This window comes from Alligator mississippiensis, chromosome 6 (genome assembly GCF_030867095.1).
Source record: "Alligator mississippiensis isolate rAllMis1 chromosome 6, rAllMis1, whole genome shotgun sequence".
Taxonomy (NCBI): domain Eukaryota; kingdom Metazoa; phylum Chordata; order Crocodylia; family Alligatoridae; genus Alligator; species Alligator mississippiensis.
In genome coordinates, this window is record NC_081829.1 from 78,689,156 (window position 1) to 78,715,320 (window position 26,165).

The 26,165-nt window shown below is 45.7% G+C and overlaps 2 long non-coding RNA genes across 3 annotated transcripts in view; one reads left to right on the forward strand and one right to left on the reverse strand.

Annotated features, from left to right (window-relative positions):
- Positions 1-24,611, reverse strand: part of LOC109282076 (uncharacterized) — a 114,120-nt gene extending 89,509 nt beyond the window's left edge. The window contains exon 1 of the long non-coding RNA XR_009463103.1: positions 24,332-24,611. This is a non-coding gene — a long non-coding RNA (uncharacterized LOC109282076). The remainder of the gene's footprint in view (positions 1-24,331) is intronic.
- LOC102564701 (uncharacterized) overlaps positions 1-26,165 on the forward strand; it is a 144,153-nt gene that overhangs the window by 61,467 nt on the left and 56,521 nt on the right. The gene's annotated exons all lie outside the window — the stretch shown is intronic.

Consider the following 26,165-nt stretch of genomic DNA (forward strand, 5'->3'; position numbering starts at 1 on the left):
CCAGGCATTTCTTGTGTGGCTATGTTTCTAAATTCACTCATGTCTGCAGGAAAGCAGAGCTTTGCAAAAAATGAGGCCTTCATTGTTTAGTATATAATCAGTTTTTCCATGGGTAATATTCTTCCAGAACACTCCCAGAATATATATATATATATATATAATTTTGGTCAGATTGACTTTCTAAGGTGCAGGTCCACATTAGGCATGGTACCTGCATGGAACCCAGAGGATTTTTATGTGGTACACTACTCCAGTGTGGAACAGATAAGGTTTTCTTTTTTGAATGTCTGCAAACCTTAGCTTTCCAAAATAAATAAGTTATAGCAAGGGTAGCAGCATAAACAGTCACAGCCCAATGAAAGTGCATGGATTGTGTCTATCTCTTAACCCTGTACAAAGATACAAGGGGAGAGGGAAGTTACTAACAATATTCCCTCATTTTATTTACTACCACAGAGGCCAGCCACAAACTCACCCTTTTCAAGCAATCTGCTTACTGCCAGTGACACAAGCAATTTAAGGCAATTTAATTCAATTTAACTACACTGGAATGACATGGTATACAAGAGATGCCAGTATTAAGATACCAGGTGCTGTATCTCTGTAGGGGATAGAATTCACAAAATTATGTGGATGGATGAGATTTATGTAATATATCCACATTATATCACTGTCCTTTTTTTAGTGAATGGATGCTATACACTGGGTGTGGCTAAATGTGCATTAATGCACTTTAGTTAATATGTATTAAATCTAGTACCTCGAGTGCTCCTATAGATGTGCAGTGAGGCTGCTCCAATATGCTGTAAATGTAGCGCATCAGAGCAGATTCAATTAACTGAGTCTGCTGGAGCATGTAAATTAACATGCTCTGGCAGCCTTGTGCATTATGTTTATCAGAGGTGCAGTGTGCCTCCAGGCTGAGAAAGTGGTGGGCATGTATTTTGAACTAAAACACATTTGATATGCTTTAGTTCAGAGTGCACTGCCTCCATTTTCTCAGTGTGGGGACATGCTGCAGTACTGATACACGTGGCACATGGGAGCTTTTAATTAGTGAGGCTCGGTAATTAGAAGTGCCTGGCTCTGCATCGGAAATGTATGTAAAAATGCCCCCTTTCTTCCTCTAAATTTAAATGGAAATTTTTGTCCTTGGTTTTCAGTAGGATATCTTTAGCCATTTCTGATTTGTTTCTGAAAATAATTTAACATAAATTTCTTTTAATTTGTATAGTAAAAAAAAATCTCATGAATGCATCTCTCTGTCTCATGAATGCTTCGCTGGCTTCTTGGGTATATTTTCCTCCTTCATCTGAAGATTTAGGCGTTTACTACAGCTAATGTTGGGAATTTGACTGAGTACATGGTGCTTCTGCCAGTACATAAGAAGTTCATGGATCCCTGATTAGAGGGTCTTGTTCTCCCATACATAGACAAACAGCCAAATTTGGGCTGAGGAAGGAATGTTTTCATGGAAGGACTGTGAAAGTTTCTGTTTTTCCCTGTAGCACAGGACATGGGTGCATCTATATGAGATGCTTTATTGTGCAGTACAGCAAATTACTGCATAACTGTCTATACATGTTGACCATTACTGCACAGTAACTTCCTCTACTTAACAGTTAATTTGTTACCTGCAAATTACTGCACAATACAGCACATGTAGATAGCTAACTGGGAGCAAATTTACTTTGGGGCAGCAGGGGGAAGGAGATTGTTCCCTGCCCCCAGGAGCTACCTGCTGCTGTGGGGGGCTCCACCTCTGGATCCTGGATGGGGACAATGTCCTCTTGCCCCAGAAGCAGAGAGCTCCCAGCTCCTTGCTCCACAATCACAATGAAGTATGTGGCGACTGCCGAGCAGGGCCTGGGAGCTTGTTCCCAGCCACTGCTATATGGTCATGGACTTGGGCCTGGTAATAAGCTCCCAGCCACCACTTCATGATTGTGATCACCGAGCTGGGGCTGGGAGAGTAGCCTGCTCAGCCTGGAGCTGGATGGGACCTGCCCCTGATTGGAAGAGTTCCTGACCAGCCTCCAGCTGCACAGGGAAGTCTGCACGTGCAGCCTGGGGGGGATGTTTTGGCCAGTCCCCAGCAAGCTCTGGGCTGCACATGCAGACTTCCCTGTGCAGACCAGGGCTGGCTAGGAACTGTTCTGGTAGGGGCAGGTCACAGCCCCATGCCCTGATTGGGCAATTGAGTCACAGGGCTTGGAAAGAACTCCAGGGGAGTGGCAGCTGGGGGCTCACTGATAGCTGCCCCATTGGTGGATGGGGTCAGGGGGCTGGGACCTGTCTCTCCCCTGCAGTTCTTTCCAAGTCTTCTGCCCCTGATGGGGGAGCTGGGGCCAGGATCTCCCTACTGGCAGGGCAGGGGGACCCAGGATCCATCATTGGACCAACCCTGGCAGCAGGAATCTCCTGGAGGCAGGGTGCAGTCTCCCACCCCCACCAGGAGACCGCTGTCTCTTGGCCCCATGCTCCCTGCCAGCTTCTGGGCTAACACCCAGAGAGCCTAGACTAGAGCTTCCCCTGGCTGCTGCAGGGGGGCTGGTGCAGGGCCAGGGAGGTGGGAGTAGACTGCCAGGAGCAGCATATCTGCTCCTGAATCCCCACATATGTAGATGCATGCCCAGTGTGGGCTTACTGTAGAGTAATTTAATCTAGGGCAAACCCACCCTGCAGCATTTACACATGTAGATGTGCCCATTGTGTTTTTAAAATTCTCTGAGCATATATTAACTGATTATTTTGTCACTGTAATGGTAGGGCATCAATAGTGCCTTGTCTCCCTGGCTTTTTCATTTATGACATGCTGGAGGCTGTTCTTGGTTTTTCTAGTTTTGTGCCTTACAGTTGTGGCTTATGATGGTTTGGAGTTAGTTTTTTGGAAATTTTTGGTGACCTGGGAATCCAGGGCTAGACATGCTGGCTCAAAAAGTCCCTTGTAGTCCTATGTTCTTATGTCTATAACTATTAAATAACCACCTAAATGTGTATTCAAGTACATCACCACAACATTTCACTCCTTAGTAACCTGGAAGTGTTGAACTGTGGAAAAATAAACTTGAGAAAATACTGATGAAAGTTTTATAAATGCTCTTGGCCATAATAGTGTGATTATGGAGTTGTGAAGAGGACTTGAGTGACAGAACAAAAGAGATCTGGTTTTATGAACAGAACCTAATGGTGACAATTGTAGTGCAAGCTTCTCCAGGTTTGCCTTGAAATGAATCTCATTTCAGAACTGGTGGCACCATCTGGAATAATTTATTTCACAGACCTGTTTGTTTTCTGGCACCTCAGCTGTGATTTTCTATGTTGTTAGTTGATACTAGTGAGGCAGTAGTTCTGATGATGTGATGATGCTTTTGTCATGACCCAAAGGGTATGATTTTGTGTGTGCTTCAGCACTGCAGAATTATTTCCCGCCACAAGGAGCTTTCTTTGCATGGTGCAATTCTCAGTTGCATAGAGAAAACCCCGGTGCAAAGGAGTTCCCGCCACCCGTATGTAAATTTGTTTCCCCACCATTGGCTGTTTCTAAATTATTCCCACGTGGCGGCTAGCGATTGGCTTGCTAGCCGTATAAGAGGCTTGAGCAGTTTCCGCCCAAGTTGGAGGACTTCACATCCATCTTGTGAAGAACTCTAAGCGTGCTGTAGAGCCTAACAAACTCCGCATGTGCCTTAGAGGAGGATACAGGGGCCTGATCAACCTCTAGCCTCTCCCCGTCGCCACACGATCCCTTGACGTACCCTACCCTGCGCGCTCGTGGAGAGTCACCTTTCGGACTCTCATCTCGGTCGTTCCACGGAGCCTAGCAAACTCCGTGAGTGGTATCCAGAGCTGTGTTCGTGTTCATTTAGCGAAGCCTAGCAAACTCCGCTCGTGTGTCTTCGGTGGAGCCTAGCAAACTCCGCTTGTGTTTGTCTGTAACTGCAACTCAAGAAAGTTTTTCCTGCCTGCACCGTGACCACCTACGGTGTAAGTAAAACAATCTTTAATCAACCTCTACGCGTCAGTGCCTAATTCTAGTTTGCCATGCCGACCCTTTCCCCGGCCCACGTGCCCGGGCTGCTGGCCACAGCCCCTCGGCCCCAACAGCTTTCAATAAGAACTGTACCAAAGCCATTCATCTTGTCTAATAGGCCACCTCATGGTACCAACTTTCAGGTACCACTTTCTGGAGCCCCTTGAAAAAATGCAAATTACTTTTCCCAAAAATTCTCCTTTTATACTAGCACTTAGAATGCTTCCTGTCTTTCATGGGAGAAAAATCAGTTAACTATGCTCACTGTTTATACCAGGAAGACATAGCTTTGCATGTTGACAGTGCCCTGAAATCTCAAAATGTCTTTACTGGGTCTTTTTGTGATAGGAGAGGAAGAATCTTTGTTATGGTCTATATATGGGCTATTTATATACATTGTGATATTGTGCTCTCCTTTCTATGTTGATAAGTTTGCCTACAACAAATCTTGGAAAACCCCAAATTTTAAAATGCTTCTTCAGTTCTGTTTTGTATCAGCCATGTACTTCATTAGTATGTCCAGGTTACCTGGGCTCATTTCAAATAAGTACTATAGACCCATCTGTCTACTACTTGCAGTGGAAAGAGATAAGAGCCAAGATTAAGGTGTCTTTCTTAGTGATGACATCTTCTGAGCAGGCAGTAGGATTACTTAGCTATTTTCTTTGATTTAGCCTCAGGTTCATCTGTCCCACTATGGATCAAGAGTCAGTCTCAAAGCAAACATGGGGCTTTGTGTGGAAACCATGGAAAACCACACACTCCATGTAGCTGTAACAAAACATAATTTGGCAAAGTCATTCTTGAGAGATGTATAAAGTCAGATTCAGTTTTGTATTTGGAACAAGTGTCATAAGGAGTCACATGTTGTAAACACTGAATATAGCTCTAGTTTTCATGCTGTCACTGCGTCTCTTCTGAATTATATAATCAATTTGTTAGTTCTATTGCTTTTTACTCATCAAAAATTGTTCTAGGTGCTTTGTATACACACTTGCATGCACACATTTATACTCATGCAGTGCTTTCCCTTCAGAGCTTGTAGTAACACTTTCGCTTGAGGGTAGCCAACTCAACTGTTGAAATACTGCCAACATTTTTATAATATCTTATATCCCAAATTAACTTTATGCGTTTCCTAGAAGCCATTTTTTGGAAAGCACAAATGCCCCTAAATGTGTGTGTTCCCTTGCTCCAGTCTTAAGGTAACAATAATACTCTGCTTGAGATCAGTCTGAAGAAATCTTATTTTATAAAGTAGAGCATGGCAATGCTAGGCAGGATGTCCATCTAATGCTATCTTACTTTGACATCTGTGACCTAATGAAACTGGCATACCACCCTGTAAGCAGGCATAAAGCCATTCTGACAGATGGGTGTGAGTATGGGCAGGCAAAGGGACCATGTAGAAACATTTAGTTTCAGAGGGCAGAATTTCTGGACAAGAAACTTTAATTTAGGGGATACACTGCTGATAGGTCTTGTATTTTGTTTCAGTGAATTGGAGATGTTATTGTAACAGCAAAAACTGATGACACATAATATTTCTGTTAAAAGATTCCCATATAATTTCTTAAGCGTGAAGACTATTTAGTTCATTTTTATGCTCATTGTATTAGATCAGAGGTACTCAACCTTCTGCCCTCATGGGCTTGATGAGTGGTGTGGGGTCAGTTTGCACAGGAGGTTGCCCCATACATTGGTCCAACACTGTGTGCTGGATCTGGCCCTGTGTACTGGCTGGACCCCACACACCAGATCCAATCCTGCATACTGGGCTGATGCTCTGCACTGGCCCTGGCTGTGGAGTAACCCTTCTCCCTGGCATGATCTAGCATGCAGACCTATATCATTTGGCCCAATTAATGCTGCTATTATTTCCCTGGTACCAAATTTAAGAACTGGTGGGGGAGACCATGGGCTAAATGATACAGTTCCATAGCCAGAGGTTGAGCATCACCATGCTACATTATTAAATTGACTGGAACAGGACCTGGAGGGCTCAGTTTTCAGGGTAAGGGTTAAATCCTAACACCATTACTGCAGTAAGGGGTTTTCCAGTGGAGTCAGGATTTCACATTAGATGTTTAATGACATGATCCTCTGAAGTCAACTGAGGTTCTACCATTAATAGATTAGGATTATGCTCTGAATTGTACATTAACAAGAAGTGAAATCATCACAGATGTAGAAAAGGTCTATATTTCATGTTGATCTAATTTAAACTGTATTTTAGGGCTTAAGTTCCACTCCCAATGTACGGCTATGTTATAAATTCATAGAAATGTAGGACTTGAACGGACCTCAAGAGTTCATCCAGTCCATCTTGCTCAGAGTCAGGATCAAATGTAATTAGGCCACACCTGAGAGACCTTTTCTTAACTTTGTTTTTAAAAACTTCCAATGCTGATGATTCCACAATCTCTATTGTTCTAGTGCTTAACTAATTGGAAAGTTCCCCCTCATTCATCTCTACCTCTACTCCAATATCAAACCTAAATCTCCCCTGTTGCAAGTCTAACCAATTATATCTTGTCCTATCCCCCTTGGCATATAGTACAATTGATTACTGTCCTCTTTTCCATATTGAGCAAGTTTCATAATTTCTCTCTTCGGCCTTTCCCTTTATAAAAAACAAATCAGGTTTTCAGCCTTTCCTCATATGACGTATTTACTAGTCCTCTTTTCATTTATTTATTTTTTTGCTTTTCTCTGGTCTCCTTCCAATTTGTCTATATATTTTTTAAAGTATGGTGTCAAGAAAATTAAGAGTAGAGAGGAATAATATTACACTCCTCTTAGTATATCCCATGATTACATTATCTTCATTTTGCAATAGTACATTTTTACTCTTTGGCTAAGTACAGACAGTCAAAAACCCCCAGGCTGAATTGATTCAATCTTCACATGTTAGTTTAAGCTGCGTAGATTGAACTGATAAGCAAGTTGTCACGGCGGGGTCCTTCAGGAGGGCCATGATCTCCTTACGGCCCCCTCACCATGCCAAGTCGGCCCAAGGGCACCCTCAAACTCTCGCCTGCCACATCTTTGATGTTGAGGTAAAGTTGGGAGGCTGCCTTATGGCTCCCTGGGCACGGTTAGCTGGGACCTCTGTCCCCATGGTCTCCGTGTTCTCCTGGACCCCCCCGGGGGTCTCCCTGTACGATGGGTGCTCCCCAGGCACCCTAGCCTTGGGGCCACACGTGGCTCCTACCAACCCCTAATACCACGCCCCAAGCCTCACAGATGTACCGGACGTTGGTCTGTCAAAATACACGCCGTCTCTCCCGGGCCTCCTCTATGATCTAGCCCACTCCGGGCTCTCTCTTCGGGCTCACCGCACTGCTATCCCCTCTCCTCAGGGACAACCGCAGCACCCCGCCCTTGTCACTCTCTCCCCAGGTCTAAATTCCTTGGGCCTTCTCTAAAACAACCTGGCCCGCTACAGGACTTCCGGCCGAGCCTCTGGTCCCTTAGGCCTACCGCATGGCTACCCTCTCTGACCCAGGCTCACTGCACTGCTATCCCCTCTCCTCAGGGACAACCGCAGCACTTCACCTTTCTCCTGGGGCGTTGTACCACTAACCCCTTCTGTCGGGGTCCACCGCAGCAGCCTACCCCTGTCTGAGGTCTACTGTCGTACTAGCCTATGACTGGGCTTGTTACGCCCGTCCCGGGCTTCTCAATAAGGCGCTCCCCCTCTTTGGGGCTCGCCGTGCCCACCTTGGGCTTCTCAATAGTCCCCCCCCTTTCTCTGGGACTTGTTGGGCCCATGCTGGGCTCCTCTAAAGTGCGCTCCCCCTCTCTGGGGCTCACCATGCCCACGCTAGGGCTTCCTAGCAGTGCCCCCTTCTGGGGCTCGTTGTGCCCGCACTGGGGCTTCTCCAAAACGCCCCCCTCTGGGACTGGGGTCTACGCACCCCACAAGTTGCACCCTTTTCAGGCGCTGGGGCCCCCACCCCTCTGGGGGTCCCTATGAGGCCTTCTCCAACCCCTATAGCCTCACCCAAACCACCGGTGTAATATCAAAGCCAAACATGAACTCGAGCCTCCTGGCTATAACTCAACACATGCCCTATGGCTATAACAACGTTGCTCCATGTCACAGCGGTACTTGCTGTTAGGCTTCTCTCCGCATCCTAACTGCAGGAGCCCCTGCCCCTGCCCCTGCCCCTCTGGTTGCTGGCATGGAACTGCCAGCCTGGCCTCAGCCCTGGGCTTTATGAGGGCCAGGCCCTGCCCCCTTCTGACCAGCTGACTCACATTAGTTGCCCCAGCAACCCACAGCTGTGCTTGTTATGTTCTGCCAGGGCTCTCTCTCCCTGGCAGTTTCCACTCTCTAGGAGCAGAGCACCGAGGTGCCCTGCGACACAAGTGAACAGGCATTCACTTTTGATTCCAGAAATGCAGCCACATGCTTGAAGTGGCCCAGGCTGAAAGCCAGGGGGTGCTAGAGCATGCCTCCCTGCTCAGCTGGAGCAGACAGCTTGGGCCAAGGTTAGCCTGCCCACCCTGTGAAGCAGGATTTGCAGGGGAGGTGCAAAGCATGTTGAGGGACTGTGAGTTAACTTGAATCTGGAGGGGATCCGGGACAGAAGTTCAATAAACCAATTTAACCTTAAACAGTTAAGTCTGATACTACATGCATCCAGGTTTATCTTAAACCAGTTTCAGGAATATTGAAAGTGGTTTATGTGCACTGAACTGTTGTTATAGATTTGAACTGGTTTCCCATCACCAGGGATTCAGGTTTCCTGTTCACCACAAAAAAGCATGGATTTTATCATTTTAAGGATGAAAACACAAATTTTCTCATTTAAGGGAGAAAAATGCAGGAAACAGTGGGTTTCCCCTTGCATGTGGCAGCTAGGCAGTGTGGAGAGCAGCTCCCCCAGCTCCTCACGGATAAGTCTGGGGGGCAGGAGACTGAGTCCCTGACAGTGAGGGAAGGAGGAAGGGAGTTGGGCAGGGCTGGGGCTAGTGGTGCTGCGCAGCTGGGGTGGTGTGTGGGGCTTGGGGCTTTGGGCCAGAGGCTGGGGCAGGAATGCATGGCTCCAGCATCTGGGCAGAGATAGGGATGGAGCTCAGAGGGGGCTGGTGTGCTGCATGCAATCCTGGGAGGTGAATGGGGAGGCACGTGCCCCTCCAGATTTGTGAAATGGGCAGGGGAAGATGCAGGCTGCCTGCTGTGCGCTTGGTGTTTCCTGCCCTGCTGCCTAGTGGGCGGGACCTGGCAAGTCAGGAAAGTGGCAAGGCAGGGCCTCAGTGCTGCTGCCGGGCACCCCATGCCACCATGGTACAGCACCTCCTACCCACCCAGCAACTCCACCCCATCAGCCCCACTGCTGCTGGGTGGGCAGGGGGTGCCCCACCATGGTGGCACAGGGCTCCTGGCAGCAGCACCAAGCCTTCCCACCCTGATCTGCCCTGTCATGCTGGGTCCCACTCACTGGGCCATGGGTTCCCTTGCGGGATAAGGGGTGGGCAGCAGGGCAGGCAGCCTGCATCTACCGCCCGCCTATCGGCTGCACTCCAATCATGCTGCCTATGGGGTATGGGGATGGGGAGGGAGAGCTGGAATTTTCACTCCAATCCTGCCACAGAAGCCATCACCTCCCACAGGCAGCAGCTGGTGCTCACGTGCTGCTGTGGGGAGCAGGGGACTGTGGACCTGAGTCCCCGGCCCCATAGCCACAGCATGGCTGTGGGGGGGCAGGGGGATGTGGGATGTGAGTGGGGAGCACCAGCAGGGGTGGGGGCTGTGGGTTGGGGAGTGATGGGCACTGGCAGCCAGGGGTCCATGGGTTGGGAGTATGGGGCACCTGGGGAGTGGGGGGGCTGCAGGTTGGGAGCAAGGGGTACCAGTAGGACTGGGGGAATGAGCAGGGGCGGAGGCTGTGGGTGGGGAGTGAGGGGTGCCAGCAGGGCTGTGGGGGCTATGGGTTAGGAGTGACGGGCACTGGCAGGGCTGGGGAGGTGCTGTGGGTTGGGATTGAGGGGCACTAACAGGGCCCACTCCTGTGGATCAGGAATGAGGGGCACCAGCAGGGCCAGGGGGCTGTGGGTTGGAGTGAGGAGCACTGGCAGGGCTGGGGGGACTATGGCTTGGGTATGAGGGACGTCAGGGGCGGGGGCAGTGCACAACTGATCCTGCCTGCAAACCTGGATTTGTGGCAGCATTGGTAGTGAGGATCACTTTCCCCTGCCACTGTGGAGAGAAACACTGGCTGTGGGCACATTCCCCTATCTGCTGCAGACAAAAACAGTAACAGTGGCAGTGCACAGCTTCTTCCCTTTGACCCGACTTAAATCATTCTGGCCCACAGCCTAAAAGGGTTGCCAACTGCTGCCATACATGATTCTATGGACATTTAATTGGCAGTGTTTTAAACATTGGCCACATCAAATAGGCTCATAGATTTAAAGGCCCAAGTGGGTGATCATTTTTACTATCTAGCCTAGCATATATCAGAAGACCCTCACCCACTAATTCTCATGTCAAGTCCAAATTAGGGCTCATTTGCTTTAGCCAGGTTCAGATCATTGGACTGCTAAAATTATAGGACATAAGAAATGTTTAGAAGGAAAACGGAAATAATGTTGGTCAAGCTCTTTTGTAGTGCAAAATATTGTTAGATTTACAATTTCTTTAAAAGAAATGGTGTATCTCTACTGCTACAGCGTGATGAACTTTGTAATAGCAAAGGCTACATGAGTGATTTTTTTTAGGCAATTTTTAGGTATTAAGTATAATGTCTTTCATTAAGTTATTCATTATGATGATATGTTTATAGTATACAAGTGAAAAATTCCTAGTGAAACTTCTGTATTGTATTTAATGCTGTATTAAATTTCATCAGGAATAGTAGTCCTGCTGATCCTTACTCATTCTATACATTGCCTATGATGACAAGATTTGTTTTTTATTTATATTTGTGCAAAAGTTCTATACACTTACATTTCAAGTGCTAACGTGTGCATGTTAGAAGAGGGTTTTTTTTTTAAGCTATATAAATCTTACATGTTAATCTTGTCGTGATCATTGGGTTCATCTACATGTGCAATTAATTTGAAGCACTAAGTTCCAAAGCAGTTTCAGCTGAAGTAAAATACTCCCAGGCACTTGGGGCAACAGGAACATGAGCCAAGACAGAGCAGTTTATGCCAGGGCCACTCTTGCACTGCTCTGCCCTGGGTTCTGGGTGGTGGCTTTGGGTGGTGGAGGGGCTGGCTGGGGCACAAGGGTGTGCCTAGACAGTAGACCAGAGTCTGGCCCCCAGCTAGCTGGGCTGATTGGGCATAACTTACACCTATGATTAGCGTTGATATGCACATTTAATCGCAGTTAATTTCTCCATCATAAAATAGTATTGTTCCCGACAGTACTATCTTATGGCAGAGTTAATTAGCTACTGTGACCTGATACCATCATATGTGTAGGAAGTGAGGCTTTACTCTGAAGCTAATTAGTCTACTCTGCAGTAAAGCACATGTGTAGATGTGGTCACCAGGTATAAAAAATATAGGCATACATGAATAAGAAGAATCATACAATAAACTTTATTTGTGGAACAGTAAGCAAACTCTGAAGACCCTTTGACCAGATCCACATGAGCAGGGGTGTACTTTTGCAGCAGCATAAATTTGTGCCACTACTTTGTCCCGTAGTGCATGCCCCTGCCCTTGTGCTTTGCAGCAGGACACATTGCCCCACTGCTCCATGTGCTGCAGTGGGGGGCTGGCTGGGCCACAGGGTGTCTCAGCAGGGGCTAGCCATCCTCTGCGCTGAGTCACCTTGTGCACCGCCGGAGAATGGCATGTGGAGATGGGGGAGCAAGCAGCCATCGGCTGTGGAGCCCCTGTGCCCCAGCCAGCTACTCCCTGGCTGCCTGGGGTGCAGTGTGTTTTCAGATAGGGGAGCAAGCAGCCTTGGGCTGAGTTGGGAAATCGTGGCAGCAAATTTTTCCCCAGTGCTGCAAATTAGCACCACCACAGACTGATTAAAGTGCAACTTGTGCAGTTTGTGGCACTGCGGAGAGGTCTGCAGTGCCACAAACCACATGTACCTCCACTTCAGGATCCAGCCTTTGTCTTCTCTCTCACTAACTGACCTGACCCAGGGACCATCTTTCAATTTCCAACCTCTGTAATCTTCTTAGAGAGAATTTTAAAATTATAACTTCTATCACTACAAATCTGTGATCCCTTAAATCCTGATACTGTCACAGTCACTCTCTAGACATTTTTATTTTGACATATAAGTGACTTCTGCAAAGATCTTACCCTCTTACCTCTTAGATGAAATGTTCTTTTAATATGCATGGGCAAGTGCATAAACTTGGTATTATAAACAAGTGAAAAATAATGTGAAAATCAGAATGTTGGTGAAGATTGTTTTGATGAACAAAACCCATCTGTTTACCTTCTCAGCTAGAAAAGACACATCTAGGTTAGTAGCCAAGAATAGGAGGGTATAAGTGGAGAAGTGGGAACAGAGTTTGGCTCAAGTTATATTGACTTTGGCAAAAATACGGCATGAAAAATTATGCCTCAGCTAAAAATAAATTATAATCTAGAAGTATTTGAATGTGAAGAGTTCTCTATGTAAACTTAAAATGCTAATTCAGTTACCAATTTGTAGCTATGAAACATAACCAGTGATGTTATTTGTTGGAACTGGTTTTGGAAAAGATTGGATAATCCATGAAGCAATTCTTCACAAAGTGCATAAAAGTGTCAGCTTATGTATAATTTATACAGCTAATGTTAGTTATGGTCTGTTTAATAGTACTTAATGCTGCTGTATGACATCATTCTTTCATTTACCAATTGAAAAAATAAAAAGACCAATCAAAAACATTTTATAGAATAAGAAATATGTTTATTGCATTTGATTTAAAAACAAAATCATGTAGGACAATACACATTACCACAAGGAGAGATAACTAAATGATTTTAAAAGGAGTTACTACAGTATAGTATACATGGTATTTACTATATAGTTAGTTATTTTAATCATAATTTACTTACTGTGTATGTGTTATCTAATATGCTGTTAATGTGCCTGGAGCAATTCATTTTGCCGACAGCACAGTAAATTGCCATATAGGCTTGCCCCTTTATTAGTGGCAATTATTAAATCCAATTTTAGTTGTACTTACTACATTTCCTCCACTGCCTACAGGGCATCCCTATGGGAGGGATATGAGTTAGTGCTTCTGTTCTTAATCTTTACATCTTTTACCCCAAAATCTATTTTGTACATTTTCAGCAAGATGTAGTCTGTCCTGTTTACACCAGCTGCCTTTTCGCACTACAGGCTCTTTTTTTCCCCTTTGGAGGAAAATGCATGTGGTGGAAGGAGGGAGTACCTAAGAATAATATCTCAAAGCTATCCTATGATCTCTCTCTCAAACTGTGCAATAAAAAGAGAATAATAAAACTGATCCTGGAAATTGGACTGGTTTATGAGCACAAAAGTGTCTTGTTAGTATTGGCTGTAGACATTGTGATAGCAATTATATCACCAAAGACCAATACTTGTGGCCATGAAAAGCCAAATGTGTGGCAGGAAGGTTGTGTGATTCCATGGTGCAGGAATCTGCTATCAATGAAAGCTGCTGGGGGAATTCTGTAGCCACATAACTTTTTTTTCCCTGGGAGCATGGAGAGCTGTTCTGGGTGAGCCTAGAACGTATGACCAGGCTTGGCCAGAGGTTCCACAAACAAGGTAGGCATACTAGATAACACTCTTCACAGAGAAGCCCACAACCATTACCAAATCCTATCGACTGTAGTATCTGAGTGCAGTCAAGGTATTTTGTACTTGGTTGTAAGATGAGGGAAACAGATTCTGTGTGCCTTCTCCTCTGTCCTTAAGAAAACACTTCTATGATGGCTTTGAGAGATGGAATAGAATTTTGCTTTAACTGGGAGCTTAATCCTTTTGAAAAACTCTCCTATTTTTCTTTAGAAACAAATGAATTCTACAAGACCATGATACAGAAAACCAGTTTCTAAATATCAGATTCATTGCATGACACTTCGGCTCACAACAAAACAATGTGAATTTTTACATGTGCGAGCACTGCAGCACCAGGCGCTTTGAAAAGCACGCAGCACTGTGACACTTGCAGATGTATAAGTGATGAACATGCGCATCCACGCAAGGAAAATGGTGGTGGTTGTTGTCTCTGAATTTAGGGTCCAGATACCTTGTTCGGGGCAGGCAGACCCACCCTCAGACTGACCATGACTTTTCCATTTAATAATAGCAAATTTATTGATACACAGTGATAACAGAAAAGGAGCAATACAAACAATCAAGCAATTATAATTATATATATCCACCGATTCTAGGGCTATCATCAGAGTCAAAGTAAATCTGGTCAGGATGCAGGCTCCACTCTGAGGTTGTCTCTCTTAGGTGTCAGCATGGCATGTCAGCGGTCTGGAGTGGGGATGCCGAGGCCCACAACCCCCTCCAGTGGGGTGCAGGAAACGGGCTGCTGGTATGCCCTCAGTCCATGGTGGCCTCGGGGACCCTTCCCAGGGGACAGGGATGGGGATAGGGACCCCTTTTGGGGAGAAGAAGGAAGAACCCGGGTGGGACAGAGAGGGACAGAAAGGAAGAGAAGGAGGAACAAAGAGGGACAATTTGTTAATCTTAAGTCTCTGCTTTTGTATTCTCCTTCCCCCGTGATGACTCTTCATTTGTGGCTATCTCTGGTTGGTTCCTTTGTGTAGTCACACATCCACGTAGCCTTCCAGGACTTCTCCTAATTTGGTTTGTTCCCCCAAAACCAGAACTCATCCCCTCTGCTGCTCTGGGGCCTTGTAGCTGGTGCCACTTACCTTGTGTTATGGGCAGTATGGTACGTACTTCCTCAGTTCTCAGGCTGTGTCCTTGTTGTGTTAGACAACCTGTCTGCCTTGAAGGCTGTGATCTCATATTATGGCATGCCCCCTCAATTCTCAGGCTGTGTCCATCAGTTGGCCTTGTCATGCAAGACAGCCTGTCTGCTTTCAGGGCTATATGGATCTCTGTGTGTGAAACCCAGGCTCTTACAAATCAGTTAACCCCTGCTGCCCATCTGGAACCCTTATAATGCATATATCTATACCTATAAGCCAAGTCCCAAAAAACAAACCTTTAAATACCATTTCTAAGCCAACAGTGGTGTGCGTTTGAACTAAAACACCGTGGAGGTGCTTTAATTGAGTCTGCTCTGAAGCGGCGGATCTCCGGTGCACCCAAGAACTAAAAGGTATGTATATAAAAGCCCAATATTGCTAGACTTTTTAGTTAAAACATTCATAGTTTCATAGTGCTTAGGGTTGGAAGGAACCTAAACAGATCATCAGGTCAGACCCCCTGCCCCAGGCAGGAACAAGTGCCAGGGTCATAACAGCTTAGTCAAATATCAGTCCAGCCTCCTCTTGAAGACCCACAAGGTAGGAGAGAGCACCACCTCCCTTGGGAGTCCATTCCAGAGCCTGGCAGCCGTAACTGTAAAGCAATGCCTCCTGATGTCCAGCCCGAACCTTCTCTTTAACAATTTGTGCCTTTTATTCCTAGTAACCCCGGGTGGTGTCCGGGGGAACAGAGCCTCACCCAATTTATGCTGGTCCCAACTGGTGAGTTTGTAAACGGCCACCAGATCCCCCCTTAGCCTTCTGTTGTGGAGGCTGAATAGATTCAGGTCCTTTAGCCTCTCTTTGTAGGGCCTGATCCGTTGCCCCTTGACCATGTGAGTGGCCCTCCTCTGGAACCTCTCAATGCTAGCCACATCCCTTTTGAAGTGCAGCACCCAGAACTGGATGCTGTACTCCAATTGTGGCCTGACCAATGCTGCATAGAGGGGAAGGATTACTTCCCTGGACCTGCTTGTGATGCACCTGTAGATTCACGACAAGGTGCGGTTAGTCTTACTGACCACTTACTTGCATAGGTGGTTTATGTTCATCCTGGAGCCAACAATGATTCCAAGACCCCTTTTCTGCCACTGTTTTGACAAGAGGGGTGTTCCCCAGCCTATAGGTGTGTTGCTGGTTCCTTCTCCCTAGATGCAGTACCTTGCACTTGTCTGCATTGAATTCCATCCTATTCTCATCTGCCCACCTCTGTAACCTGTTTAGATCTAGCTGGATTCTGTCCCTCCCCTTCAGTGAGCCCGCCTTACCCCACATCTTGGTGTCATCAGTGAATTTGGACAGCGTGCTTTCTACACCCACATTCAGTTCACTGATAAAGATATTGAACAGTACAGGCCCCAGGACTGAGCCCTGGGGGACTTCATTGCCCACATCCCTTCAGGCTGAAAATGACCCATCCACCACCACTCTCTGGGTGCGACCATCTAGCCAATTTGCCACCCATCTGACTGTAGGCATCAATGCTGCAGTCACCTAGTTTTTTTAAGAGAATGTGGTGGGAAGCAGTGTCAAAGGCCTTCTTAAAGTCCAGGAAGAAGACATCCACCTCGATGCCCTCATCCAGGGATTTTGTGACCTGATCATAAAAGGAAACCAAGTTAGTCAGGCAGCATCTACCTTCAATGAACCCATGTTAGTTTCCCCAAGCATTACCTCCCCTGCTGGGCTCTTGCAGATAGTTTCATAGTTGGTAAGGTCAGAAGGCACCTGAGCAGATAATCAAATCCAACCCCCTGCCATGGGCAGGAAAGAATGCTGGGGTCAAATGACCCCGGCTAGGTGATTATCTAGCCTCCTTTTGAAGATCCCCAGGGTAGGAGGGAGCACCACTTCCCTTGGAAGTTGGTTCCAGATCCTAGTTGTCCTGACTGTGAAGTAGTGCTTCCTGATGTCTAGCCTGAACCTATTCTCCATCAACTTGTGGCCATTATTCCTAGTTACTCCTGGTAGTGCTTGGGGGAACAGGGACTCTCCTGTTCCCTGCTGGTCCCCCTGGTAAGTTTATAGATGGCCACCAGATTGGCTCTCAGCCTTCTCTTGTGGAGGCTGAACAGGTTCAGGTCCCATAGCCTCTCCTTGTTGGGCCTGCCCTGCTGCCCCCTGATCATGTGAGTGGCCCTCCTCTGGACCTTCTCGATGTTGTCCACATGCTTCCTGAAGTGCAGCGCCCAGAACTGGATGCAGTACTCCAACTACGGCCTGACCAATGTCGCATAGAGGGGGAGGATCACCTCCTTGGACCTGCTTATGATGCATCAGTGGATGCATGATGATGTGCAGTTAGCCTTACTGACCGCATCCTCATATTGGTGGTCCATGTTCATCTTGGAATCAATAATGACTCCAAGATCCTTTTCTGCCTCTGTGCTGACAAGAAGGGAGTTTCCCAGCCTATAGGTATGCTGCTGATTCTTTCTCCCTAGGTGCATTACCTTGCACTTGTCAGTGTTGAATCACATCCTGTTCTTATCTGCCCACCCCTGTAACCTGTCCAGATCTAGTTGTAGCCTGTCCCTCCATTCTATCGTACCCACTTCTCCCTATACCTTAGTGTCATCCGTGAATTTGAACAAGGTGCTTTTCACCCCTTCGTCCAAGTCACTGATAAAGATGTTGAACAGTGTGGGGCTGAGGATCAAGCCCTGGGGGACCCCACTGCGACATCCCTCCAGGTTAAAAATGGGAGAGACAGTGTCAAAGCCCTTCCTAAAGTCCAGAAAGACTATGTCCACTGCAACACCTGTGTCTAAGGATTTTGTGACCTGGTTGTAGAAGGCAACCAGGTTGGTCTGACAGGACATATCCCTAATGAACCCATGTTGGTTGCCCCTAAGCATAGTCTCCCCTGCTGGTCCCTCGCAGATGTGCTCCTGGATAATTTGCTCAAGGAGCTTCCCCAGGACTGAGGTAAGACTAACGGGCCTATAGTTTTCTGGGTCCTCCTTCCTCCCTTTTTTGAAAATGGGGACCACATTGGCCCTTTTACAATCCTCTGGTACCTGGCTGGAGCCCCACAAGCGCTCATACAGCTGTGCCAGGGGCCCTGCTATGACCCCCGCCGATTCCCTCAGCACCCTCAAGTGAAGAGCATCTGGACCTACTGATTTAAACATGTCCAGCCCCTCCAAAATTTCCCTAACTAGGTTGTCTCTGACCCTAGGCATGGCGGTGCCTCCCCTGGGTCCATCCATTATCCTAGTGGGGGAAAGGTCCTGGTCCCTGTTCAGGAATATGAAGTCAAATAATTCGTTAAAGAGGTCAGCTTTTTCGTTTGCTGCAATCACCAGATTGCCAAGCCTGTCCTGTAGGGGCCTTACGTTACCAGGTGCCTTCTTCTTACTGCCTATGTATTTGAAAAAGGATTTTTTGTTATCTCTTACTCTGGTCACTAGCCCTAGCTCCATCTCTGCCTCAGCCTTCCTAACAGCCTCCCTGCAATCATAAGCAACAGAGGTGTAAGCCTCCTTGGTGATAGCCCCTTGTTTCCACAGTTTGTATGCTTCCTTTTTTGCCCTCAGGCATTCCTGGATGCCTTTGCTGAGCTATGGGGTTTTTTTTAGCACTCCTGCCCCACTTGGTGTGCATTGGGACTGACTCCCTTTGAGCTTGGAGGATCGTCTCCTTGTGGAACAACCACCCATCTTGCACTCCCATCTCATTGAAGCTCTGAGACCCCCAATGCCTCTCCTACTAATCTTCTTAGTTCATTGAAGTTGGCTCTCCTGAAGTTGAGGACTTTTGCCTTACTGCTTGCTTTCACCACCCTGTGCCGAATAGTAAATTCCAGCAGGCAATGATCACTGTCACCCAGGTGATCAAGTACCCACAGACCCCTCACCGGGTCCTTGCCTGTGGCAAGGACCAAGTCCAGCAAGGCATTTCTCCCAACATGGGGAGAGTAAAGTTTTATTTTGTCACTTCTCATCAAATTTCTAGTGGATAACCATATTGGATTATTAGAACTCTGTCTGAAATCTTCTTAGTGGACATCTTTTATGGGCCGGTGATATGCTAATGAGTTTTAGAAGACATTTCTGTACTTTGTCAAGTTAGCATCTACTTCTTGGATTCAAACAACAAAAAAGCTTCCCATTTTCCAACTAAACTATTTGGCCTGATTTTGCTGTACCACCACTCCAGTTCTGTGTCAACCATCAGAACTATTTGGCAACAGAGTCCACAGACAAATCCATAGTTACATAGGTCAAAAGTCAGCTCATTCTACAAGTAATGAGCTTACTTTCTCACACGCTCTTCTAGCTTTTTTTAAAAAATAATTGAGGGATCATCTTTGCTGCTAGCCTGAGACAGTTTTTCACTTGACTTCCTTACAAGAATCAAGGTGCTAAAGGTCCCAGTAGGATCTGCAGAGGACAGTGAAGAAATACATTTAAATGTTGATCTTGGTTCATAACCTTTTCAGGAAAAATCATTCTCCTCTCTATGAGAAGGAGTGAGAAGTCCTGTCATTGATGATAGTTATAAGAATGAAGACTAGGCTCCCATGTATTTTTAGCAGAGAAACACATGCATAGGTTAAAACAGTGCTATATATTCCAAACATCTTACTGAAGAATTTAATATAGGAATCACACAATATTGGTTGTATAATCATAGAAATAGAAATAATACCAGCTAGTTTTTGAAAATATGACTTATGAATCTTGGCTGTTGGAAATGTTTGACAGGATTTTCTTACATTAACCTGTACTATTTTCTTTGTATGTGAAAGCTATTGTAGCAAACTTATTGTAGAAAACCTCATCCAAAGATAATGGGAATCAAGAGGACTCTTCCCATTGACTGCATTAGATGGAACACTAGGCCCTTACTTTCTGTTTTCTAGCCCTCTAGATCTGCTCTGACTTATTTTGAAATGTACCAATTTACACCTGCTGTAGACCAGGTCCAAGATTTTTTTAGATATATTGGGAGTAAAAGGAAGGCCCAGGGAGGAATAGGACCCCTGCTAAATGGGCAGAAACAATTGGTGATGGACAGAGGGGACAAGGCTGAACTCCTCAACGAGTTCTTTGCCTCAGTGTTCCTAAGTGAGGGGCACGACAAGTCTCTCACTGGGGTTGTAGAGAGGCAGCAGCAAGGCGCCAGACTTCCATATGTAGATCCTGAGGTGGTGCAGAGTCATTTGGAAGAACTGGATGCCTTTAAATCAGCAGGCCCGGATGGGCTCCATCCGAGGGTGCTGAAGGCACTGGCCGACATCATTGCAGAGCCACTGGCGGGAATATTCGAACGCTCGTGGCGCACGGGCCAAGTCCCGGAGGACTGGAAAAGGGCTAATGTGGTCCCCATTTTCAAGAAGGGGAGGAAGGAGGACCCGGGCAACTATAGGCCAGTCAGTCTCACCTCCATCCTTGGTAAAGTCTTTGAAAAAATTATCAAGGCTCACATTTGTGAGGGCCCGGCAGGGCAAATTATACTGAGGGGAAACCAGCACGGGTTTGTGGCGGGCAGATCGTGCCTGACCAACCTAGTCTCTTTCTATGACCAGGTTACGAAACGCCTGGACACAGAAGGAGGGGTGGATGTCGTATAATTAGACTTCAGGAAGGCCTTCGATACGGTATCCCACCCCATACTGGTGAACAAATTAAGAGGCTGTGATGTGGATGACTGCACAGTCCGGTGGGTGGTGAATTGGCTAGAGGGTCGCACCCAAAGAGTCGTGGTAGATGGGTTGGTCTCGACCTGGAAGGGTGTGGGCAGTGGGGTCCCGCAGGGCTCGGTCCTTGGACCGATACTCTTTAATGTCTTCATCAGCGACTTGGACGAGGGAGTGAAATGTACTCTGTCCAAGTTTGCAGATGACACAAAGCTATGGGGAGAAGTGGACACACCGGAGGGCAGGGAACAGCTGCAGGCAGACCTGAATAGGTTGGACAAGTGGGCAGAAAACAACAGGATGCAGTTCAACAAGGAGAAATGCAAAGTGCTGCACCTAGGGAGGAAAAATGTCCAGCACACCTACAGCCTAGGGAATGACCTGCTGGGTGGCACAGAGGTGGAAAGGGATCTTGGAGTCCTAGTGGACTCCAAGATGAACATGAGCTGGCAGTGTGACGAAGCCATCAGAAAAGCCAATGGCACTTTATCATGCATCAGCAGATGCATGACGAATAGGTCCAGGGAGGTGATACTTCCCCTCTATAGGGCGCTGGTCAGACCGCAGTTGGAGTACTGCATGCAATTCTGGGCGCCACACTTCAAGAAGGATGCGGATAACCTGGAGAGGGTCCAGAGAAGGGCAACTCGTATGGTAAAGGACCTGCAGACCAAGCCCTACGAGGAGAGACTAGAGAAACTGGACCTTTTCAGCCTCCGCAAGAGAAGGTTGAGAGGTGACCTTGTGCTGCCTATAAGTTCATCACGGGGGCACAGAAGGGAATTGGTGAGTATTTATTCACCAAGGCGCCCCCAGGGGTTACAAGAAATAATGGCCACAAGCTAGCAGAGAGCAGATTTAGATTGGACATTAGGAAGAGCTTCTTCACAGTTCGAATGGCCAAGGTCTGGAACGGGCTCCCAAGGGAGGTGGTGCTCTCCCCTACCCTGGGGGTCTTCAAGAGGAGGTTAGATGAGTATCTAGCTGGGGTCATCTAGACCCAGCACTCTTTCCTGCTTATGCAGGGGGTCGGATTCGATGATCTATTGAGGTCCCTTCCGACCCTAACATCTATGAATCTATGAATAAGATATTTGTTTTGTCCTAAATGATCTCTTTGAAACTAGGCTGAACAATAAAAATTGTTTTGAATGCCAGGATATCGATATCCTTCATGAATAGTGAAAGATTCCTTTTTTCAGCCTCCTCCTGTTTAAATTGATCTGTTTGCTGCAGGGATTTATACCAATGGGTATTTTATGAAAGCAGTCCAAATAGTAGCTGTTGGAGATAAAATTGAAGTGAAAATATAGAATTCCTTAGAAGTAAGGAATCCTCTTAGAAGTAATACTGTTGGATATGTTTTATTTTGTCAATAAATTTATTTTTGAACTAAAATAAATAATAATACTTAGAAGGCTCTTCTGGTTTGGAAAATTTTATTTTTCTTGTATGTACCTAAGGATGTATGGCAATATTCACAAATCATGCATTCCTAGGACAGTAATTTAACCAATCCGATTGCAATGTTAAGCAGCACTTTTAAATCTCCAGCTATATAAACTTGCCTTAAAATCTGCTCTATATACTTTCACATTTTGATTACAATTAAATTAAGGAATCTGGGTGACACAGAATATCTGTACTGCTTTTGATAATGATTCATAAATAGGATTTTTTTTGAAAGACTATTTTCAAATGTTAAAAGGTAGGTAGCTAACAATGTATTTGCAATTACCTGCAAGACTTAACCAAGAAAGTAGTCAGTTTATAGTTACCTTCAATATGTAAACTACAAATTATTAGTGCATGAAAATGGCATCTAAGTTCTGTTGCTGGGGTCTAGTAATTTTGGATATTTTCCATGCTATTACTGCCTGCTCCATATACCTTTACTGGTTCTTTTTGAAATTAACTTAATGGCACTCTACAGAAATGGACTGCCTACTGAGAATGAAAGCTTGCTTGCAAAGATGGACTAACTTCCTACTGGGAAGCACTGATTTGGCACAAACAGAGAAATGCTTTAGCATTAATTTACTTGAGTATCAAAATATTCAAAATAAATAATTAAAAACAATTAAGAAACAATAGTCAATATTTGCTTCCAGTAATTTGAATCAAATAACAAATATTTTATACTGAAATGCATATAAGTCTTCTAAGTTATATTACTAAAACAATCTATTCTAAACTTGCCACTGACTTTTTTCCCTTCAGGCAACAAGGGACACATATTCAAAATGTGGCTTCTTTTTGTATGCACCCAAATTTGTGCACCTAGACACTTGCAAATGTAATTTCTGCCCAACATTTGTGTATGTAAATTATATCTATATGCATGATAGAACTGATATGCATAAAATAGTATAGATGGAAAGAATCCGAACAAAAGTGAGTTACAAGTGATTGTGTAAAGCGTGTGAAAGTCCAAACAAACCATCCAGTCAAGTAATCTGCAACTTGTTTGAAAATCTGGCATCAAAAGTTTCCTGTTCCTGAAATATCTCTACAGAATTAAATATTCATGTTTTCTCCATTTTTCTCTTGTGGCTTAGAATATTAGCAGTTTTGGATATCCACCTCAATTATGCTGGTCTCTTGCCCTAATTCCTACAGTGGGTGAGATCCTCAGCTACAGTAAATTGGAGCACACATTTTCCATTAGCTGCAGAGCCTTTTCCCCCCACCCCCTAAACTTCCAAGTCCTTGCGCCAGCTTCTTGTCATGATTCAGATCAACCCAAGATCATGAAATAACCATGTACCTCTCATGATTAGAGGTTAGCATAAATGAATGGGGGGAGCTTCAACTGTATATGTGACAATCATCTCCCAACACTCTCTAAACCTTTACCTTATATGAAAGTACTGTTATTTTCATGGGAAAATGATTGTGTTTATTAAAACTTGTTGCTCTTTGTAGACTCTTTATTTCACTGATACTGGATTTTCAAAATAGGCTTTGTAAAAGTTTTGAACACAGCTTTCTTGTTAATAAAAAGATATAACGTCACAAAACTGGCCATTCAACATGATTAGTACTTTGCTCTAGAGAAGCCCAGAATCAGGTAATGGGGATATCAAAGCTTAGGAGTGAAATGTGTTAGTCAAGCTGTATGGACAAAATCCTCCTCCACTGATTGCTTACATCAGTCTTGTCAGTCTCTCATTTTGGGGTTGTTTCTATTATAGGGTTTGGGATCTTTTTTTATTTATTTGCTGTCTCATTACTGCACAAATGTCTCATTCAAATTTCTTCTGCTTGGGGCAATAGGAAAAACTACTGTTGTTGTATACTTAATACAGACTTGTTTTGGATGCCCCATAACACAATTCTGTGTTCCTGCTTCTGCAACACACAGCAAATTGTACAGAACAGCAACAATTAGAGAGTCCAGCCTGTGTTTTTCATTTTAACTTCAGAAGCTAAGTATATTAGGCATGGATTTCATTTCCATTATATTATATATAACATCACAAGCCACACTGAAAGCAAAAATGCACAGGAATCTTAACACAAAATGAATAACCAGTATGCTGTTGTATTTTTAAGTTCTAAGCACTTTGCATGCTGATTTCATTCACTAACAATATCAATTTGCATTAACAGCAAAGCCATTTATTCTCAATAATGTTTTAAACTTAGTAAATTGGGCATTACTTTAATTTCTCAATTACTTAAAGTAATGATGACCCGTCAGTTGGCTATTGGTGTGAAATAAGAAGAAAAAAACTTACCTTGCTTGTTTCCTGAAACCTGGTGTTTGAAACCTTGGTGATACAGCACATTAGTTGCAGTTATAAAAAGGTGCCTGGTATAGCATATTAGTACTGCCTACTCATTGCATAGCACTGCTGAAATGGCTTCAGCTGTAGAACTGTGTCAGGTTCTGGGAGCACCATTGTAAAAAGGTTGTAGAGAAACTGGAGAAGATCTAGGGCTGAAAATAAAAATGATAAAGAGGTTAGACTACAAGCCAGATGCAGAATACCGGTAAAAAAAAACTGAGTATGTTCAGTCTGAGAGAGAAAGTAAGTTTCAGCAGAGCTCCCAAACTCTTCAGGATTGCAGATGTTGAAGAGTTGTATTTCTGAGGGGCAAAGGTAAAGCTTACTTAGATGCCTAAGGAGGTGAAAAGGAATTCCAGTCTTCTGAATTTCGGGAACTCTGTAGGAACTTATCACCAAGCATCAGAACTTCCTCACATAATATTAATTTCACCAGATTATTTTAGATACAGTGGCACATCAACACATGCAAAGAATATGGGAGCAGTTTACTCTAGAGTAAAATACTGTAGAGTAAACTATCCTGGGCAAGTGTCTGCACATGCAGGGATGTGAGAACAGTTTTGCTGCTAAGGGCAGCAAACGGCTCACACTTCCTGGGGTCCTACAATAGGTGCCTACCACCACCGGGGGGAGCTCTAGGCCCCCCTGGGTGCTAGGCCAGGGGGTGGCAGGAAGCACCGGGCTAGGACACACCTGTTTCTTGGCCAGAGCTGAAACATTGCACCCTGCCCCTGGGGGGCTGCCTGCTGCTGGGGTGAGGACAATGTCCCCTTGCCCTGGCAGCAGAGAACTCCTGGCCCTGGTTCCCCTGTCAGGGGCAGAGGAGTTGGAAAGAGCTGCAGAGGAAGGGCAGGTTCCAGCCTTCTGCCCCTATTCACCAGTGGGGCAACTAGAAGCTAGCTCCCACATTTCAATCACCAGATCATGGGGTGGGGGCTGGGGAGTGTGTTCCCCACTCAGCTCCATGATCACAGAGCTGGGCAGGGACTGGGCTAGGGAGCTGTTCCCCATCCAGCTCCACAATCATCGAGCTGGGCAGGGAACAGGCTCCCCAGCCCCTGCCGGCAGGAAGCTCCCAGCACCAGCTTCATGGTCACAGGGCTGGCAATGGGCACATGAAGCTGGCACTGGGAGATAAGGATCTCTCAGTGCCGGCCCCATGGTCACAGAACTGGCTCTGCGAGAAAAGGATCTCCAAGCCCCCTGCTCCCCGATTGTAATGGGGAAGTGGGGACTGGGAGATAAGGATCTCCCAGCCCCCACTCCCAGATTGCAATCTCAGAGCAGGTGACTTGCAGCTCCCTGTTGCCGGAGCAGGGGATCATAGTCCCCACCCGGACTCTGGTGGCAGAACCCGCCTGCACAGCAGGCCACTCCTGGGAGCAGGGAGCAATCTTCTGCCCTCTGGTGGCCACCTGACTGGGACCAGATTTGCTCCCAGTCAGGTCTCTACACTAGCACCACTGCACAATAAGGAATTGCAAGTAAATTTGCTATTTACATTTGCAGGTAGCAAATTTACTCATGATTAGTGAGGTTTACTGTGCAGTAAGTGTGTGCACATGTAGACGCGCATGCTTACTGCATAGTAAACTACATTACTGTGCAGTAGCACCATTTGAAGCTTTCGTTACTGATTCAATTTGGAGGAGATTTGGCCCAATTCGGTGGCCAAATCTTCAAATCTGAATCGAACTGTGAAACCAATAAAAAGGTCTGAATTGATTTGAAGCCTCCAAATCAATTCAGAAAAGCTTCAGAGGAGATTTGGCGATTTGGG